Raw genomic sequence first — 22,169 nt, 5'->3', positions numbered from 1 at the left:
CGAGAGATATTAAAGTTCTCGTGAGACAGGGCCAGAACGATTTCTGGGTCCCCTGTGGCGACTTTGAAAATTTACTATAAATTATACAGAAAGAATTATAAGTCATGCCTTATATGTGCAGATTCCATTTTGAGTCTAGTTTCATTAGAAGCAAACGGCACCAGTATTAAAGCCCTGTACAGAGAGATATTCAAGTTGTAACACGCGAAGGTCAGTGTAGTCGACCCCTGTAACATGGGTGACTTTAACTAATAAACTGTACCAATTGGCCCGACCAAAAATTCTAGAAATAAATCCATGGATGGATATATGAGTCTAAATTCAGGGAAAATTTACAGAATCAGTTTCTGAGGTTTGAAACTCGAGATATGATTTTTAATGCGACAGTGACGCAGTTTTCCAGCCTGTCTGGAAATGCCAAATTGGTCGGTACTTTAAGAGGATTTGTCTCGTTAACCCCTCGTGTCCGACACCGGCGATGGTCTCGGGTTCGGGGTGTTACAAGTGTGCATTTGCTCATGTAGTCATCTGAACGCATAAGCGTTAGTGTTTGAACGTAAAGACCACCACGATCGATTTCATGGGCTTGGGTCGTTTTGGGCTACGTTGGGCCCAAATGGGCCGTGTGGGCCCTAGAAGCTCATGGGCCCCACACGAGTAAACCACATAGACATGTGGAGATTGTTGGGCCAAGTTGTGTAGTTCACACGACCAAGGTCATTTTGGGCTTTACGAATTACACGGGCATGTAGGCTCACATGGGCTCGCAATATGGGCTATATGCCCATTATCACTGATTAACTATTAAGGATGCACGGGTTGCCCAAGGCGATTATGGACCTACCGTTGGGTCGGTAGGTACCCTTAGACCCCATATTGATGAAATGACCATTATACCCCTAATAGGGAAAATGACTGATATACCCCTATGTGATGTGTGGCTGTTTGAGAATGACATTCTATTGTATATACCTTTATATTATGTTGCATTGCATGGGGTGAGATATATGATTTTGGAGGAACTGTACTGAAAGGCTATAAGCCTATTACTTGCGGCTTTATTGCAAATACTGTTTTAGTGCTGCTACCGGTACTACTTGGTGTGTAGGGTGGGGTGGGTCGATTTAATTCCCACATAGTATGTAGGGTTGGTACGGAGGTGGTGTGTAGAGGATGAATTGGGTAGAACTCTTGTTTGCATACTGTACTGATATGTTAACGGGCTTAGGCCTGCATCACATCACATCAAAGCAGCTCGGGGCCCAGATCTGCTCTTTAAAGAAATAAGCTAAGGCCTAATTGATACTGGAAGAGCTTAGGCCCAGATAGTGTTTACTCAGACTGTATACTTTTATAAGATTTCACACACTGAGTTTTCGTAAACTCATCCATCTGTTATCTGTGCAGGAAATCCCTAGGCTTCGACAGATCGAGGCGACGGAGGATTCAGAGGTGGCCACTCGACGTAGTTTCTTTTAATATTATAGTTAAGACTTTATTTTGGGTTTCATTATGTAATAAGGCCTCTTTAATTTTTTTTTAAATTTGGGGATTTAGTTACTTAAATTTTAATCTGGTAGTAGTAGGTTTCGGATATTCGAGAAAATATATACAAATGTTTTTCTAGAGACACCATGATTATGGAACACATTTTGAAAGCTTCTGCAACAAACACTTTTTTTTAAAGTTTTAATAATAAACTATTATAATTAATATTTTTCTAAAACAACTTGAGTTTTTACAATGAACCTGACATCCTAAACTTTTGTTAAGAACCTAAATAAGACTTTATGTAGAACGGATTTTCACGAAATTTCTGCTTTAACACTCCCATGTGACATCACAAATTCGACCATAATATTTGGGCTAAGTTTGGGGTGTTACATTTAGTGGTATCAGAGTCAGGTTGCAAAACTCGACTGTGGATTTGAGTTTTTTTTCAAAAAAAAAAGTGGAAATTTCAACAGCATTGTTTTAAAATGGTTTAAAGTGATTAATTGGAAATGATTTAATGAAGGAGTGGTACACCGAGTGTCTGTGCCGATCCTGTAAGTCTTCTAATTGTTTATATTGAAATAATAATATTGAAATGCTATTACTGAGACTACTTTAGGTAGTAAAACCATACTGAAACTTTTTAGTCAGAGTAAACTACGAACTGTAGTAAGAATGCGAACTGTGAAAAAAAAGATCTGAGATATTATTGGTCATAAGATATCTGTAATAAAACACTGGACCAATAATTGAATGGCATAAAACTTGTAATAAAGATAATAGCGCGATTGGATAATGAGCACTAGAGGTACTCATGGTAGAGGTCGCGGTAGAGGCCGTGGAGGTGCTCGGGCTGGGTCTTCGTCATCTGGACACCAACCTAATGAGGAAGTTAGAAAGGCACTAGCTTCACCATTGGCTGAGACAAGGTCTCAAAATCAAACTATTGGGGACAATGCACTGTCCCAAGCAATGTTAAGGATTCTAGAAAGGGTCGCTGGGCCTAGTACGGGCATTGTGGGTTGTGGGTCGATTACAGAATGACTCAGGTCTAATGGGGTAGAAATATTCAGGGGTAGTGATGGAGTTACCCCTAATGTGGCTGAATATTGGATTGAGGCCATAGAAAGGATCATGGATGACCTTGACTGCACCCTTGGGCAGAAGCTAAAAGGTGCAGTATCTCTACTGAGAGAAAAGGCTTACTAGTGGTGGCTTACTGTCAAAGAGGACACTCAAGTCAATCAATTGACCTGGGAGTTTTTTAAGACTACTTTCTAGGCTAAGTATGTGGGTGTCAGCTATATGGATGCCTGTAGGAGGGGATTTCTGAATCTAACTCACGGAAATAAGACAATAGCTGAATATGAGGCTGAATTTCTACGACTAAGCCGCTATGCACATGGGATGGTGGCAACAAAATATGAGCGGTGTGTCTGATTTTAGAATGGCCTCAGGGATGGTCTAAGGGTTCTGATAGCTCCTCAGAGGGAGAGGGATTTTGCAGCACTGGTTAACAAGGTAAAAATCGTCGAGGATGTGACGCGCGCTGAACGCCAGAACAGAGAAAAAGGCAGAGGTAAGAGGGATGCTAAGCCCTCAAATTCTTTTCAATGGTTTAAGGAAAAGCCTAGAGCTGATGGGCCAATCAGAGTTAGGGCCCCTGCTGCTACTACTACTATTGGACCGCAGTTTTGTGCTGATTGTGGAAAACGCCACCAAGGCAAATATTGGAAAAAGATGGATGCATGTTTGAGATGCAGATCATTGGAGCACCGTGTCAGGGATTATCCATAGAGGCCTGAGCAGATGCAAGCTATTGGTTTGGGTAATGTACAGTGGGGTGGTCAACAGCCACCGAGAGGCCGAGGTCAGGCAAGGGGTGGAAATGGTTTGGGCCGTGGTCGTGGAGCACCGAGCAGAGATGTTATTCATATCGAGGCGAGGCAGCCGGCACTGGTATATGCTGCACGTTGCTGAGAGGACGGAGATGCTCTATATGTCATAACGGGTATGTTCTTTATCCATAATGTACCTTATATTGCATTGATTGATGTTGGGTCTACACATTCATATATAGCATGCTCTATGTCTAAGATATTGGGTATTACGACTAAAAACATTATAAGTCCGCTGGGGTAGTCCGTTTGGATAAATAAGATGTTTAGAGATGTTCCCTTGGAGATACAAGGAGTTGTATTTTTGGCCGATCTTATGGAGCTGCCTTTCAGAGAATTCGACCTAATACTGGGCATGGATTGGTTAGTTAAACATCGGGTAAGCTTGGATTGTGCCACTAAAAGGGTTGTACTGAGAACTGAGGTAGATGAGGAGGTAGTGGTAATCAGGGAACGCGAAACTATTTTAGTAATGTAATTTCTACGCTAAGGGCTGAGAAGTTGGTTTGCAAGGGTTGTAAGGTGTTCTTGGCCTATGTCAGTGTTTTGGATGTTGGGAACTCTTCAGTAAAGGATATCAGGATTGTTAAGGATTTTCTGGGCATCTTTCCTAAAAAGCTATCGGGGTTACCTCTAGAACGTGAACTGGAGTTTAGGATTGAGCTCCTTCCTAGGATGGCTCCGATGTCCATCGCCCCTTACAGAATGGCACCGAAGGAGCTTGTGGATCTTAAGGCTCAGATTCAAATTTTACTGGACCGTGGGTTTATCCAACCTAGTGTGTCTCTATGGAGATCTAGTCTTGTTTATGAAAAAGAAGGATGGATCCATGCGTATGTGGATCGACTACAGACAACTGAATAAGTTGACCATTAAGAACAAATACCCTCTGCTGAGGATTGATGATCTGTTCGACCAACTACAAGGAGCGTCAATTTTTTTTCTAAAATAGATCTCTGGTTGAGGTATCACCAACTGAGGGTTAAAGAGGCCAATGTGCACAAGATGGCATTGAGGACTCGTTATGGTCATTATGAGTTCCTGGTAATGCCTTTTGGACTGACAAATGCACCAGCGGCTTTTATGGATCTGATGAACAGAGTGTTTCAACCCTATCTGGATCGGTTTCTTGTAGTATTTATTAATGACATACTGGTGTATTCAAGGACTGATGAGGAACATGATGAACATCTCCGGGTAGTTCTGCAAATCTTGAGGGAGAAACAACTGTATGCCAAGTTCAGCAAGTGTGAATTCTGGTTACGTAAGGTAACGTTTCTTGGTCATGTGGTATCTACTGAGGGGATTAGGGTTGATCCTCAAAAAATTGATGCTATTTTAGATTGGAAGTAGCCTAAGACTGTGTCAAAAATACGTAGTTTTCTGGGATTGGCTGGGTACTACCAAAGATTTGTAGAGGGGTTCTCACTGACTGCCGTGCCCTTAACTAAGCTGCTATGCTAGGACGTGCCCTTTAATTGGACTGATTCGCAGCAAGAGAGCTTTGAAAAGCTCAAGAAAGTTCTAACTAAGGCCCCTGTCTTGATTCAGCCAGAGTCTGGAAAGGAATTTACTATCTACAGCTATGCATCACACGTTCTTTTGGGTTGTGTGTTGATGCAAAAGGGTAAGGTGGTAGCTTATGTGTCTTGCCAGCTTAAGACTCATGAGGTGAATTACCCAACGCATGACTTGGAGTTCGCCGCAGTAGTATTCGAATTAAAATTTTGGAGGCATTACTTGTGCGGTGAGAAGTGTATCATTTACACGGATCATAAGAGCCTCAAGTATCTCCTCACTCAGAATGAGTTAAATCTTAAGCAGCATAGATGGATTGATCTGCTTAAGGATTATGACTGTTCAATTGAATACCATCCTGTTAAGGCCAATGTGGTGGCTAACGTACTAAGCCGTAGGGCTATGACTGATCTGAGAGCAATGTCTACTTGTCTTAGCTTATTTGATGATGGTAGCTTGTTGGTTGAGCTCCAAGTTAAACTAGTGTGGATTGAACAAATTAAGAGCAAACATTTGGAAGATGAATTATTAGGTCTTCGGTTTCGTCAAATTGAGAATGGTAATACTGTGGAGTTTGGGCTGAATAGTGAAGGGGTACTCTATTTCTGAGGCAGAATTTGTGCACCTAAGGATACTGATTTGAGGCAGACCTTACTGCAAAAGGCGCATAGTAGCCTCTATGCTATGCACCTAGGTGGAAATAAGATGTATAGAGATCTCTGTGAAATATATTGGTGGCCGAGTCTTAAGCGTGAGATTACCGACGTTGTGGGGAAATGTCTGACTTACCAACAGGTTAAAGTGGAACATCAGTTGCATTCTAGGTTGCTTCAGTCGGTTAAGATTCTACTGTGGAAGTGGGAAAGAGTAAATATGGACTTTGTGAGTAGGCTACCCCTCATGCCTTCTAAGAAAGATTCAGTATGGGTCATCGTGGATCGGTTGACCAAATCTGCCCATTTCATACCAGTTCGCATAGATTATTCGTTGTAGAAACTAGCTAAGTTGTATGTATCCGAGATAGTGAGACTGCATGGGGTACCAGTTTCCAGAATATTTGACAGAGATCCTCACTTCATGTCTTGGTTCTGGAAGAAGTTACATGAAGCCCTGGGTACATGGTTGGACTTCAGTACTGCGTTCCATCCTTAGACAGATGGTCAGTCAGAGAGGGCAATTCAGATACTGGTGGACATGTTAAGGAGTTATGGAATTGACTTCCGAGGCAGTTGGGAGGATTAATTACCGCTACCAGAGTTTGCTTACAACAATAGCTACCAGTCTAGTATACATATGGCACCTTACGAAGCACTATATAGACATAGGTGTCGCACTCCGTCATGTTGGACTGAGTTGGGGGAGCAGCATGCTCTAGCTCCTGAGCTAGTATCTGATACTGAGGATAAGGTCAAATTAATTTAGGATCAATTGAAGGCGGCATTAGACAAATAGAAGTCATATGCAGATCTGAAGCGTAAGGAAACTGAGTATTCTGTGGGAGATTTTGTCTTTCTAAAGGTCTCGCCATGGAAGAAGGTACTGATATTTGGGCGTAAGGGCAAGTTGAGCCCAAGGTTTATTGGGCCTTACCACATATTGAGATGAGTAGGACCAGTTGCATACTAGTTAGAGCTACCTCTGGAATTAGAGCGGATTCATGATGTGTTTCATGTTTCGATGCTGAGACGCTACCGCTCTGATCCTACGCATGTGGTACCGGTTGAGGAGATTGAAGTTAGACCAGATCTGACTTTTGAGGAGGAACCAATCCAAATCTTGGATCGAGAGGTGAAAGTCTTAAGAAGGAAATTAGTCCCATTTGTGAAAGTTCTTTGGCAGAACCATAGTTCTGAGGAAGCTACGTGGGAACTCGAGGAGGTGATGAGACAACAATACCCTCACCTGTTCTGACCAGGTAAATTTCAAGGTCGAAATTTTCTTTAAGGAGGGTAGAATTGTAACGCCCCAAATCCCAAAAACCCTATTAAAATTATTTTTTATGTGATGTGGCGTGGATGTATGTCTACCTTAGTGCTTTACTGCTCTGGGAGTGTCTGACAAGTCTTGGGTTCAAGCCCTGACTTGAGCAAAATTTTGGTTCTATTTGAATAGACCCTTGTCTTCAGCTAGTAGACTTTTTAATTAATGTGAGTGTTGCATGACAAGAAAAGTCAGCTAGACTAGTGGCAAATGGCGTGTTGCTAATGCTTAGGGACTTGATTTCGAGTCCTAGTACGCATAAAGGATGTCTTTTTGCTGCTGTGCCTTGTAGGTGGTTGTATATCACTAGAACTTTAAAACTTGAACGGCTGAGGTGTTTGAGTGGAGTAAGGGATCATGTAGCCGAATTGTAGGAGTAGTGGAAGGAGTTTGAATCAGTCAATTGAGGAAATAGAGGAGAAAATTGGGGAGAGATTGGAGGAGTGGATCAAGGAGTGTGGGAGTGGTAGTTGGTTGCTGAAAGTAGGTCTCACTAGGTGCAAAATCGGTCATAGGCACTTAGTGCCGAAATTTTGTTCGTTTTGGTAGCTTTCTCTCCTAGCTTCTTTTCTCTCTTTGGTTTTGTGCTTGTTTTGAGTAGCTAAATTTTACCTTGGCCTTTTTGGTATTTCTCTCATCCTGCATTCTTTTCAGTTTTCTACCCTTCTTATTGTGCCCATCCTTGTGCCTTTGACCGAAAATCTCTTCTTCCTTACTCTTTTAACCAGTAGCCAAATATCCCTCTTCTCTTCTCATCTTTATTCTTTCAGTTTCTAGTCAAGTGTTTTCTCTCATATTGTGTAATCTGATTACATCTACTCTCTCCTCATTTCAGTTTATTTTCGGGTCTCTTTTCCTTCCAAGTTTGTGGATCAACAGAATACTTCTCCTATTTTCTTTTATCTTGTTTCAGCTAGTGAAAGTTCTCTGGCATTTGGTAAGTGCTCATGATTCCCTTTCTGCTTCTCTCTACTGTTAGGATCTTTCCTTCTAAACATCTCTTTCTTCTAATTGTTGTTGATAGAGGAAGCGATTGTTACACTTCGCCTCTACCATTCTTTGTACTTTTGGGAATTGGTGGTGGTGGTTGAATGTTCTTTTTCACCTAAGTTGGACTTTACGTTTTGGTAAGTGGTTTTTCATCTAGTACAATTGTTTAGTTGTTGATGGTTAATAAATGTTGTTAAAATACAGATAACCCCCTAAGGCCACCGATTGGTCTCTTACTAACAGATTCAGCGAGTAAGCCATATTTGGCGAATCTATTCAAATAAGGGGTAAGTTTGGACAAGTTATTTTGGTAGGGGTTTTGGATAGGTTGAGTAATGTACGTTTAACTAAATCTTATGAATGAATGTAGGTTGGAGTACTTGTTGATTCTTTACACGGTTTCGTGAACAGCTGTGTGTAGTTACACTGCTTCAATTATAAATTGACAAAAGCCAAAAACAGTTACCATTAATACTGCACGGACGTTCATCACTCGTGTGGTCATCTAAATGCATAAGCACGAGCATTTGAACGTAGAGACCACCACGAGCAATTTCGTGGGCTTGGGTCGCTTTGGGCCACGTTGGGCCAAAATAGACCGTGTTGGCCTCACGAACTCATGGGCCCTACATGAGTAAACCACACAGATGTGTGGAGATTGTTGGGCTAGCCTGTGTAGTTCACACGGCCAAGGTCATTTTGAGCTTTACGGGTTACACAGGCTTGTGGGCCCACATGGGCCTACAATATGGGTTATAGGCCCATTCTGACTAATTGACTGTTATTAGCAAGTACCTTTAGACCTTATATTGATGAAATGGCCGTTATACCCCTAATAGGTAAAATGACTAATATACCCCTATGTGGTGTGTGACTGTTTGAGCATGCCATTCTTATTGTATATACATTTATAGTAAGCTGCATTGCATGGGTGGGATATATGATTTTGGAGGAAGTGTACTGAAAGGCTATAAGCCTATTACTTGCGGCTTTACTGCAAATACTTTTTTAGTGCCGCTACCAGTACTACTTGGTGTGTAGGGTAGGGTGGGTCGATTTAATCCCCATATGGCGTGTAGGGTTGGTACGGAGATGGTGTGTAGAGGATGAATTGGGTAGGACTTTTGTTTGCATACTGTATTGATATGTCAATGGGCTTTGGTCCGCATCATTATCACATCAAACGGGCTCGTGCCCGCACTGCCATCATTAAAGAAATAGGCTAAGGCCTAACTGATACTGAAAGGGCTTAGGCCCAGATAGTGTTTACTCAAACTGTATACTTTCATAAGATTTCACACACTGATTTTCAAAACTCATCCATGCTGGAATGCCGGTGCCCCAAAGGCGCAGCGAAAAAATAAAATTTCGGCAATCCAAACCGTGGATCCATGTGCGAGGAACGAATTGGGAAAAATGAAATTATAATGATGGTTTTGAAATTACCGAAACTTCAATCTGAGTAGACAATGACATCTCGGCAATGAGAATTCAGAACCACTATTGAACCATGTCGTAACTTTTCAGATGCCGACCTCTACGTAATCTACCTAGTTGATAATGAACGGAAGAAGTCCCTAAAGCTGTTTTTGAGAGATTTCTTTGCTTAACGGCTGCTAGACCACAAAACTAGGTTTTCGGGGTAGTTTTAATCCTTGTATAACTCCCCTTTTAAATTGGTATATTTATATCGAATCTTAATTCAAAAAATTTTAAGATAAATATAATAATGTTTTAACCGAAAATTATAATTACATTAATTATAACAAAAATTTTGGTAAACTATATTTATTTAAATTTATATATGAACCAAATTCATATATTAATAGAATTATGTTCTCATTATGTGTACAACATCCTTGTACATATAATATGTTCGATATTTGATTGCCCAATTAAATTAATTCTATAATTAATTTAATTCATGTGGCAACCACACACAATACCGACTATGTTTTATTCCGATCATCTCAACCATATAGTGTGAACCTATAAGCTCTTGTAATGTTAGCAGTAATATTAGAATGATTCTAATGTTACATACAATGAGTGGCATCTAGCAATGCATCATTGCTACCTAAGTTACAAGAAGTCATGATTCGATATAACCTTTTGTGATTTACCTTTCATGCATTAATCCTTAAGTCCTTTATATCTGGAATGAACACAAGTCATGGAATAGTCACACTTGCATAGTCCACTCATGTTTCTTGATACCTTGAGTAGACTATGATATACAAATAAGTATGACATCTCATATCAACTTATTTGAGCATGGCCATGCATTTCTAGTCTCACTCAATCTAGTGGCTTAAGATATTACTCCCATTATGTAGGAGGGACTTATTCTATATTGATCAACCATATCGCTCTACATAGATTGTAATATATCCAACATCAGCCTTTATAGAACAACCAAGATTGTAATATATCCAACATCAGCCTTTATAGAACAACCAGTTACGGTGTACATTTGACTATATCAAAATATACAACTCAGGATGTTGGGATAATGATGATCTCAAGTCTAAGGATCATATACATATTAATCACTATAAGTAATGTTGTGACAATTACATAATAATCCAAGAAACATACTCATAGCGGGTCAGTCCAATATGTTGTTCTCTAACACACATATTCATGCATTGATTTTGATACTCTATATCAATGACAACTCTTTATCATCAATCAACTACATGTTAGTCTTAATGCATTATTGTTGTCCTAGTCAACAATAATACCTGACTAAGGATCTTTTAAGAACAATCATATTTTCTCAGGACATTATTATAAAACAGTTTATTTATACACACAGAAAAGAAATTAAAATAATAATGGAAACGCCTTATATTAATAAACATGTTCAATCAAGTATGCTATTACAACCATCTCATGATTGATCTTTGGGCATACTCTTACAATCCATCAGTTATCTGTGCAGGAAATCCCCAGGCTTAGACGGATCGAGGCGACAAAGGACTCAGAGGTGGCCATTCGACGTAGCTTCTTTTAATATTATAGTTAAGACTTTATTTTGGGTTTCATTATGTAATAAGGCCTCTTTAATTTTTATTTTAAATTTGGGGATTTAGTTACTTAAATTTTAATTTGGTAGTAGTAGGTCTCGGATCTTCAAGAAAATATAAACAAATGTTTTTCTAAAAACACCACGACTACGCAACACATTTTGAAAGCTTCCGCAACAAACACTGTTTTAAATTTTGAATAAAAAACTATTATAATTAATATTTTTCTAAAAAAACTTGAGTTTTCAAAATGAACTAGACACCCTAAACTTTTGTTAAGAACCTAAAGAAGATTTTATGTAGAATGGATTTTTAAAAAATTTGTGCTTTAACACTCCCATGTGACATCACAGATTCAGCCATAATGTCTAGGCCGGGTTTGGGGTGTTACACGATCAGCCCCATGGGCATATGATTTGGGCTTGTTTCCCCTGCACCTAAATTGTTGCAAAATAGAATGCTCAGTATCGAGCACACGGCTTAAACAGAGGGGCGTGTGTCTTGGCCGTGTGACTTCAATTTGCTCCTGGGCGACAAATAGAGAGTTATACAAGTTAGGGATATGGGCATGTGTGACTTCACGGCCTGTCCACACAGGTGTGCCCCATACCCACACGGGCTTGTGACCGCTGTTTAGTGAAAAATTTTCTAAGTGTTGCAAAACTTTCTAAAGTTCTCGGATTAGTCCCGAACCACTTCCAATGCATGTTTTAGGCCTCGTAGGCTTGTATTAGGACTTTATGATTAAATGTGAAAGGTTTTAATTTGGACGCAAGTGTATAACCTGAAATTGTATGTTTTCTTGTGTTTAAGTCTGGTAATGTCTCGTACCCTATTCTGCCGTGGAATACGGGTAAGGAATGTTACATTTAGTGGTATCAGAGTTACAATTTAGTTGATTCTCAGACTAACTTAGCTTATGTGAGTCTACATGCCATAATACTACCTGTGATAGCGTGATATCTTTCGACTCTGATGAAATTGTTTTGTTGAGACAGAGGTGCTTTCTAACCGAGCTATTTTTAAAAACACTAAAAGTGATACTAAGATATTCAAAAATGTCTTTTTGATGAGTCAAAACTTGGAAATGTATGAATAAGAGTTCATGATATGTATATGATGATGTACAAAATTAAAAATAACCATAAGTTTAGAAATATGGGTAAAATGTCATTGTTCTAGTTGAACGTTGTATTTTGATGGATTATGGTGATTTTATGGAATGGATAAAATGTTATAAATGTTATGAAATAGATTTAGCCTAGACGGGTAATCCAGAGTAAGCCCTTTAGAGCATACGTTACCGAAAGGATTTAGCTTAGACTGGCAATCCTGTTATATCATATGTGGCTCGAGAGTGTGCTTTATGAAGAGGTGCCAAAAGGGCACTTTCGAATATGAATTGACAGATTGCTGACATGCATACCTTGAGTATACTACCCAACTATCCATCGAAATTACAATAGTTCAATGGGAATTATCCTTGAAATATGGAAAAGTGAAATGAAATGAAAGTTTATATTATGATAAGCTCATCCATGTTTGTTTGGCATTCATATGATGTTATGTGCCTAACTTATTTGATTAAATGAATGCGATAAGTAAACTTACTCAAAATTTATGGAATGTATGTATAAGTGCACTTGTTTGAATAAGATAATTAGAAAGTTCGTGTAACATAATATGTATGTTAAATTGCCTGAAGTGAATTATATAACTGTGATGATATTATGATGATGATGAATGTTAAGTCACATGTGTGTATATATGAGAGTCGAGTTAGAGGCTTTACGATCTCACCGCCTTACCAATTTTGTATTTTATAACGAAATTTCACGAGATTTATGTTGAATGAGCTCACAAGTGACAGACTAAAGAGTTCAGTAGTGAAATAACTAATAATGTGGTCAAAGTTGAGAATAGTTTGGCTAGTGAATATAGTTTTGGAAAAGATGCCAGGTTATTCTAAAGATCATTCGGATTTTGCAATGTAACACCCCGTACCCAAGTCCGTTACCGGAGTCGAACACAAGGTGCACACAGACTTAACTTAATTGTTTTCACAGTCCATAAAAAAAATTTCCAGACTAGCTGGTTACTGCATCACTGTCGCCTTAAAAATCATATCTTGAGTTTTAAAGCTCGAAAATCAGTTTCGTAATTTTTCCCTGAAACTAGACTCATGTGTCCATCAACATAATTTTTTCTAGAATTTTTGGTCGGGCCAATTAGTACATTTTATTAGTTAAAGTCTCCCCTAATCCAGGGTTCAACTACACTGACCTTCATGTATTACGAATTGGATATCTCCCTGTACAGGGCTTCAATACTGATGCAGTTTGTTTCTATAGAAACTAGACTCAAGGAGGAATCTATACATATATGGAATGACTCCTAATTATCTCTGGTTAATTTACAATTAATTTCCAAACTCAGAATAGGGAATCCAGAAACCGTTCTGTCCCTGTTTCACGAAAACCTAAATATCTCTTAACATACAACTCATATGACCGTTTCGTTTCTTCCATATAAAAGTAGATTCATCAAGGTTCAGTTTCATAATTTATTCACTATTTAATTACATTCCTGATATTTTTAGTGATTTTTCACATCCACACCACTGCTGCTGTCAGCATCTGTTTTCAGGTAAACTTTACCTATTTCGTGGTTTCCATGGACCAACTAGAGTTTTGTCATGCATAAGTCCACCTATGATCATGTTTAGCCATTCCAAGGGCTGATCATTGCCCAACACTTCCAATCCAGTCCATATTCACATCATGAAACCATATATACGTACATAAACACAAATGGTCTAATGCCATACTCCACTTCTACGAGCCATTTTCGCATGGTCATACACACATACATCACAAAACGTACTTGAAAAAGAAAAGGGTAGTCCTATACATGCCATATCCAGAGTTCAACTAAAGAGTACCAAAAGGGCTTTAATAGTGTGGATGACTTCGACTTCGATGATCCCGAATCTGATAGCTAACGAGCAAAATCTATAAAACAGAGAGCCAAAGCAACGGGGTAAGCATTTTAATGCTTAGTAAGTCTCAAGTAATGAAATCAGCTTTGACTAAAGTATTACATTCACATAGCTAAATGAATCACTTTAGTAATACACATTGTCATAATCATACTTACTTCACACTTCATCAACATATACACACACAAGGTATCAACCTATCTAAGAGCCGAAAGTTCGTTAGTCGATCGAACAAACACTATTTCAAACGAATCGACTTTTCCGATGCACATGTAAACATACCTTATCGTATGGGTTTTTCGAGCGTATTAATTGAATTTATTACAGCACCAAAACGCTCACCTTCAACCGAGCTTCTTCGGAATTTAGCCGGATATAACCACAAGCACAATTGCCTTCGGGTCTTAACCCGGATTTGGTAACTTGCACAAATGCCTTCGGGTCTTAGCCCGGATATAACAACTCACACGAATGCCTTCGGGTCTTAGCCCGGATATAATCACTAGCATAAATGCCTTCGGGACTTAGCCCGGGTATCATTCAAATGCTCATGTACACATATATCAATAATCACGACACATCCATATTTCATTCTCGTTACTAAGGCTCAAACACAAAACATTTATCAAACCTTTCCAATTTCGCTCAATAGCCACACACAAAGAGCATGATTTCAATTGACTTTATAACTTAGTCCCTACGCACATTCGGCTGTCCACCATAATATGACAAATCATTTCAATATAATTCAAGTAGGGTCATTACTCAAGACTTACCTCGACGTGGTCGAACGATTTCGACGGCTATTCGACTACTTTTTCCTTCCTTTATCGGATTTAGCTCCCCTTTGCTCTTGAGCTTAATTTAACAAATAAATTGATTTAATCATTTGAGCATCGAAAGAGGAATTCAAGGTACTTAGCCACATATTTTCATTAGACATTAAAGTCACATATGTACGGAAATCATGAATCAACTCAACACATTAGTTAGTACTCTCCTTAGCCGAATTTTCTAAGCCAAGAATAGGCATCAATATGCTTGCCTCTAACCGAATGCATGCACACCAATTCCCCTCATGTGGCCGAATATGCATGTCCATGTTGAGGCCAATTATACACTTAATACCACACAAAAACAGCATACATTTTACTAACTAACGCATTCCATATTGTAACTCAATACGCATCAATCATTTATTTCATAACTGAAACATCATCATATGCAAATATATACCTTGAGATGGTATATATGTCATACCAATACATCATGTGCAAACATGTATATCTATATATATATATATGCTAGAGCCGAATCTCAAAGTTGCTTATATCCAAATATAAACATATATCCAAAGCTCAAATCTTACCTACCATGCAATATGCATAAATCACACTAATGGATATACCATGGCCGAATACACCACAACACCATACCGTTTCGATTTTGGTCACGATTGAACAAGGAACTTAATGCCTCACTCGAAAGAAAAAAAATGCTAAAAAGAAGATTTAAGAATCATCAATCCACCTTCACATGCATCATTACAAAGCTTCATTTTTAGCATGTAAATGACATCAACACCAAGCAAGAATGATGCATCCATGGCCGAGTGTCATTTCCATCACCTAACAAGATTTCGACCATGGGCTAGGTAGAACTCAAGCTACCAACTAAAACATGCATGCATCTCATGGACAACATCAAACATACCTTAGTCTAACAAATCACCATAGCCGATTGTTTCAAGCTCCTCCCCTTCCTTTCTTTCCTCTATTCGGCCAAGGATGAACCAAAGGACACACTTGTTTCCTTTCTTCCTTAGAGTTTTCAGCCAAAAGAAGTGACAATTGATGAACACTTTTTTTTTCTTCTTTCCCCTCAACTCACGGCAATGGGAGAAACAATCACCTTCTCTCTTTTTTTTTTTTCATTTCTTTATTCCTCACCTTAGTTTAATTTTTCCTCCCATATTGCACCAACAAAACATGTCTATGACATGTTTTGCCCATCCTCCCTTGTCATGGCCAGCCACCACTTATAAAAAGAGGGGTATTTGACATGCAAGACCATTGTTTTGAATGCATATTTTAATTAGTCATCACACATTTCCCTATCCTACTTTCAAAGTTTACTACTAGGTCCTTTTTAGTGAAATTCACATTTATAACCCTAAATCAAATCATCAAAAATGTCACACACGAATTAACACATATTGTGACAGCCCAAAATTGACCCTAGTCGGAAAGTGGTTTCGGGACCGCTAAACCGAGTCACCGAAATGTTTGAACATAATATTTATTGTTTAGAATATGTATTTATGAATGTGTGAAAATTTCAAGCTTCGATTTAGTCGATTACATGTGAATTCAGTTAGTAGGACTTGTGTGACACTTTTGAAAAGTGATAGGCTAATCTATAAGGACCTAATAGTGCATGTAGTCAAAAGGGAGGACTTGCATGTCAAATTTCCCCCCCCCCAAGTGCTAGTGGCCGGCCATGACAAGGAATTATGGGCAAAACATGTCATGAAACATGTTGTGTAAGTGCTTTATGTTGGAATAAATAAAATAAGGTGCATGGGTGATAAAATAATGAAAAAAAAAATATGATGAAAACAAAGAAAAGAAAAAAAAAAGTGTCCATCCTTTCATTTTCCTTTGCTTGGCCGAATGTCCTAAGAAGAAGGGGGGGAAGAGCTTGAGAAAATCAGCCATGGTAGTTGCTAGACCAAGGTATGTTTGATGTTGTCCATGAGATTCATGCATGTTTTTAGTTGTTAGTTTGAATTCTATCTATCCCATGGTTGGATTTGGGGTTGTTGGAGAGTTGGGATTTGACAAAGAAGCTTAAAAATTTTAGTTGATACCTTGATGCTATTAACGTGTTAGTTATATAGATGTGTTAAGTTGCTTGTTATGTTAGCATGAAAGTTGAAGTTGTTAAGTCATGGTGTTGGAAGAGCCGAATGTAGGACTAAGAAGAGGATGAGGGTTCGGCTAACATAGTTGAAAGGGATGTTGCCGATTTTAGATTTAGGTTTTGGGAGTGGCTATAATGGGCATTAAGATGTAGAACTTAAGAAATGTAGTTATATGTGAATTTACATGATGTTACAAATAGATGTGAAAATATATGCTAGATTAGGAAAATTTGATTAAGTGTTCATGAGATGAAATTAGGTGGTTAAAAGATGTTATAGTTGACATTGTATATATATATATACATACATTCGCCATCCAATTGAGTATGAAGGTAGTGTTAAATCTAATTGTGATGCCCATTTGAAAGTGTATAATCAACTAACTGGGTAATTAGTGTGGATGGTTGCCGAATATACAAACATACATATGCATGTGTAATTGAATTATGAATGTTTAGCAAGATGGTTAAACTAGTTGATTTATTGATTAAGCTCAAGAAGTTAAAGGAGGAGAATCAAGCAAGGGAAAGACGAAGGTCATCGAGTAGCCGACTTGGAACTGTTTCACCCAACACAAAGTAAGTCACTAAGCGCATATTTTGTATTGATTTAAATAGACATGATGTCTATGTAACTATGCCGAAAGGAATGATAAATCTATATACATGTATGTATGTGGTGATGAAAGTATCGAATGAAGAGAAAAGAGGTGAGATGTATTGAGTTGTTGACTTCGGCACTAAGTGTGCAGGTATAAACATTTATGATCATGAAATTGGCACTAAGTGTGCGGGTTTAAAATTTGTACAGCACTAAGTGTGCGAGTTTGATTATATAGCACTGAGTGTGCAAGTTGATTATATAGCACTAAGTGTGCGGACTCACTATATGTTTTGAAATCACTATTGACACTGAGTGTGCGACATTATTGAGTTGATCACGGACAGCGGATCGGTAAGTACCTTGCGCCATGGCTAATACGCTACTGTGTTTATATTTGGAGTTGAGTTCGGTAAGTTTTGAACCTATGTGACAATTTTAATTGAAGTCACGTACATAAGACTTATCGTGGAATAAGTGAGAGGTCATTTAGTTGTATGATTGTAACGAGAACAAAATGATGTATAAAATGCCTCTAATATCCTATTGATTAGTATATGGAATGTGAATGTGTAACTTGGTATGAGATTGAACCGAAGGTCTAAGGAACTATGGTATAGTTCGGTTTGGATGGAGTAATTAACCTCGCTCCATTTTGTTTCCTCTTGTAATAATGTTATTAATGGATGATAGTGCATTGCTTATGAATTACTGAGTTATATACTCATTCGGTGTTTGCTTGTCACTTATTTTAGGTTCCTTGGACTCGACTTTTTGTGCATTAGGGACCATCATCAAGTCATCACACCGCTAGCAACTTTTGGTATCTTCTTTTAGTCGGTCTAGAGATCATTTCGCATGTATAGGCTAATATGTTTTGTTGAAATTTGGTATGTAAACTTTTAGCCATGCGAAAATGGCGTAAATGTTCGGTTGGAATTGGTTTTGTGATGTTTGGACACAAGTCATGGTTATAATTTGGGACATGCATGATGAATTATTAGTTAAATCAAGGAAAAGTCATGAAATAGGCATAGTTTGTTTTAGTAACAGATGCTGACAGTAGCAGTGGTGTGGATGTGAAAAATCACTAAAAATATCAGGAATGGAATTAAATAGTGAATAAATTATGTAAATGAGCCTTGATGAATATACTTTCATATGGAAGAAACGAAACGGTCAAATGAGTTGTATCCTAAGAGATATTTAGGTATTCGTGAAACAGGGCCAGAACAGTTTCTGGATTCCCTATTCCGACTTTGGAAATTCATTATAAATTAACCAGAGATAATTAGGAGTCATACCATATATGTATAGATTCCTCTTTGAGTCTAGATTCTATAGAAAGAAACGGCATCAGTATTGAAGCCCTGCACAGGGAGATATTCAAGTTGTAACGCACTAAGGTCAGTGTAGTCGACCCCTGTAACATGGGAGACTTTAACTAATAAACTGTACTAATTGGCTTGACCAAAAATTCTATAAAAAAATCTGTAGATGGACACATGAGTCTAGTTTCAGAGAAAAATTACGAAACTGATTTTTGATTTTTGAAACTCCAGATATGATTTTTAAGGCAACAGTGATGCAGTAGCCAGCTTGTCTGGAAATTTTTTTATGGACTGTGAAAACGATTAAGTTAAGTCTGTGTGCACCTTGTATTCGACTCCGGTAACGGATTCGGGTACGGGGTGTTACACATATCATAGGCATCAAAATGAATATTAAATTATTTTTATGCCTCGGTTTTGTGGTCCCGAAACCACATTCCAACTAGGGTCGTTTTAAGGCTGTCACACGCAATGTCACAGTTAAAGAAAAATTTAATCTCGGCTAATCGACTCATTCAGGTATGATGTTTAAAGTATGTATTTGCTGGAATTTCTTCCGGATTGATTTTCGTTAGTGAATGGAATAATACAGGATTAGTGATGATAGAATTAGTCAGAGAAATGATGTTTGAATCGTAAAGATGTCCAAGTGTAACAGTTGTAATTGAATAGATTATGATGATCTCTTTTGGGTATTTTATATATTCATTTATCCTCAGAGATATATGTGATTTTTCATTTTCTGTTGAAATTCTTATTGTATAAGAATGCTAGCTGATTATAATGTTAGATGAAAGGACTATTGGTCTAGTTGGTTGATGATTAGCATATCTTATCTCTCTCTTTGGGGTTCTATTATATTATGTTTGGAATAAAAGTTAATGGTGAAAATTTATGTGAGGCTATTCTTCTGTTTCTACTGGATGTTGTTTTGTTATATATATATATATATATATATATATATATATATATATATATTGAAAATATATTATCTCTGTTACAATTAATTCCAGGGCGTGTAAGCATTGCTTTCCTTCTGGTTTTCTCTAAGAAATTATCAAGATCTTTATTATTTTCTTATGAGTTATTGTTTCGGACTTCCAGTATGGTATCGCATCTTGGATTTCTTTATCTCGTTCTTCTTATCATCCTTATTTTGTAATTATCAATCATGGCTCATCTTTAAAGTGTGTTCTTTAGTTTGTGATAACTATGTCTATTATAGGTGTATTTTTGGTTCAATCATAGGAACATGGTGATTTTGGTATCATGATTTCTTTAATTTTCGTGAAAGGAATTAACATAGGCAAAGGTATAGATAGTGGAAGCTCAAGCTCAAATTTTATGATGGTTCTCTTTTCTTAGGCAAGTTTGATTAAGGTCAATGAGTTCAATCAGGATATTTTGTTTTCTTGAGCTAATGCAGTTGTAAAGATCTTTGATTAACATGTTAAGGGAATTATAAAAGATTGTATGTTTGAGTTGTTTAACAGCATGAAGAAAGGAGTATTTTGATATGTTATTATTTGATAGTTGAGATCGACTTAGTTGTTTTTATCTGAACGAGCTGGTCAGTTGAAAAGTAATTTGAGTCATATTCATTTGAGTTCATCCTCAGGTAAGAAAATAAAATCTTGTACATTCCTGGGTGAATAGAAGGATAATTTGAAGGAAGAATTCATATTCTAGAAAGTATGATATCGATATATACTTATTAGATATGTTCTAATCGAATGATGTTCTTATGAGTTAAAGCTGTTTCGATTGATAAAGTTATCACATTTGTGAAAGTTTGAATGGCCTATTGCATGTTAGCAAAGTTGAAAATAGTCGAAGGTGTTATAAATTGAAGCAATGGTTCTGGGTTTTGTTTGAATGGAGTAAAAAATTCGTGATTTTTCAGTGATGCACTATCGAACGAATTGGAATGTGTTTTAATAAAAGAATGTAAAGTGACAGTTTATGCTTTCAGACGGTTAAAATCTCATTAAAAGAATTGTTCGACGAGTGACTTAGAGTCAGCCGTTAGTATGTCTATGTTGAGAAATTGATGACATCGTTTGTTCGACGAAAAACGTCACATGCTTCTTGATTCCAAGAGTATAAAGTATCTAATGTTATAGAAAAATCTGAAATTAAGACAACATTGATGGCTTGAACTATTGAAAGATTGTGAATAGTTAATGATTAACCTTTGGGGAAGTAGATATAGTTGCAGATGCTTGAATGGAAAGCCTTTGCTCATTTTGTGAGTGTTTGTTACATGATTAATCTTATTTGATGGAAGTTTGAATCTAGCTAAATTAAAAAGCTAAAGCGATGTTTTCTTTGTAAGATTGAGAACTTCAGGAATGTGATAGTGAGTGGTAAACTAAACGAGTACAGTGTGAGACAACTTTGGATTTTGATTTCTGTTATTATTACTCTGAGATAGAATTCGTGCAATGAATTATCCAAAGCTTTTGCAAAAAATGTTGTACAATACTTAGTAGTAGCTCATTTGTTCATTCAGAGAGTAATTCAGATCTTTGAGGATATGCTTCGTCACTGTGTTTCAGAGTTCAAAGGTGATTGGAAGGAGATATACAAGGTGGGATTGATTTGTGATTCTAAGGAAAAAGGTGAAAGTGATTCATGAAAGTTGAAAGCAATTTCAGACTGACATAAGTAGCGTACAGATTTGAAAATTTTAGATATTGGATTCCAGATCGATGACAGAGTGCTTCTTGAAGTATTTCCCTCGAAGAGTACTCCTTGATGTGGTAGAGGAAACTATGAAAACATTACCCTAATCTCTTTTTTGGTAAGATTTTCGGGGACGAAAATCCCTAAGGGGAGGAGAGTTATAACAGCCCGATTTTGGGTCTAGTCGGAACAGAGGTTTGGAGATCACAAATTTGATGCAGAAAAACTTATTTGTATTATATTTTATGGTCTACAGTTTTATGGAATGATTTCGTGAAAAATTCGTTTTAAAATTTTCACTTTTGGGCACTCAATTTGGTCAAAAGGACTAAATTGTAATAAGGGCAAAACGTGAGTTCTATAGGTTAAAGGTGTCTAATTGTTATGAAATTTTAAATTAGAGGTCCTTAAATAGTAATTAGACCATGGTTAAGTTGGTGGACAAAAATGGACATGGTTTGGTATGTTTCTAAAGTTTTTCATTAAGGGCATTTTAGTAATTTGGTAATTAAATGGATTAAAAAGCCAAAATAAAGCCAAAATTTGTCCATCTTCTTCTTTCCATGGTTGACTATACCAAGAAGCCATAGCTATGGTTTTGGCTAAGCTTCCAAGCTCGATTGTAAGTCCGTTTTAGTTTTGTTTTTAATGATTTTCATATTTTTAAGATCCTTGTAACCTAATCTAGTATTTCCAAGGACTATTTTGAATTATTTTCAAAGT

The sequence above is a fragment of the Gossypium arboreum genome, chromosome 9 (genome assembly GCF_025698485.1).
Source record: "Gossypium arboreum isolate Shixiya-1 chromosome 9, ASM2569848v2, whole genome shotgun sequence".
Taxonomy (NCBI): domain Eukaryota; kingdom Viridiplantae; phylum Streptophyta; class Magnoliopsida; order Malvales; family Malvaceae; genus Gossypium; species Gossypium arboreum.
Note: the sequence above shows the minus strand (reverse complement) of the source record.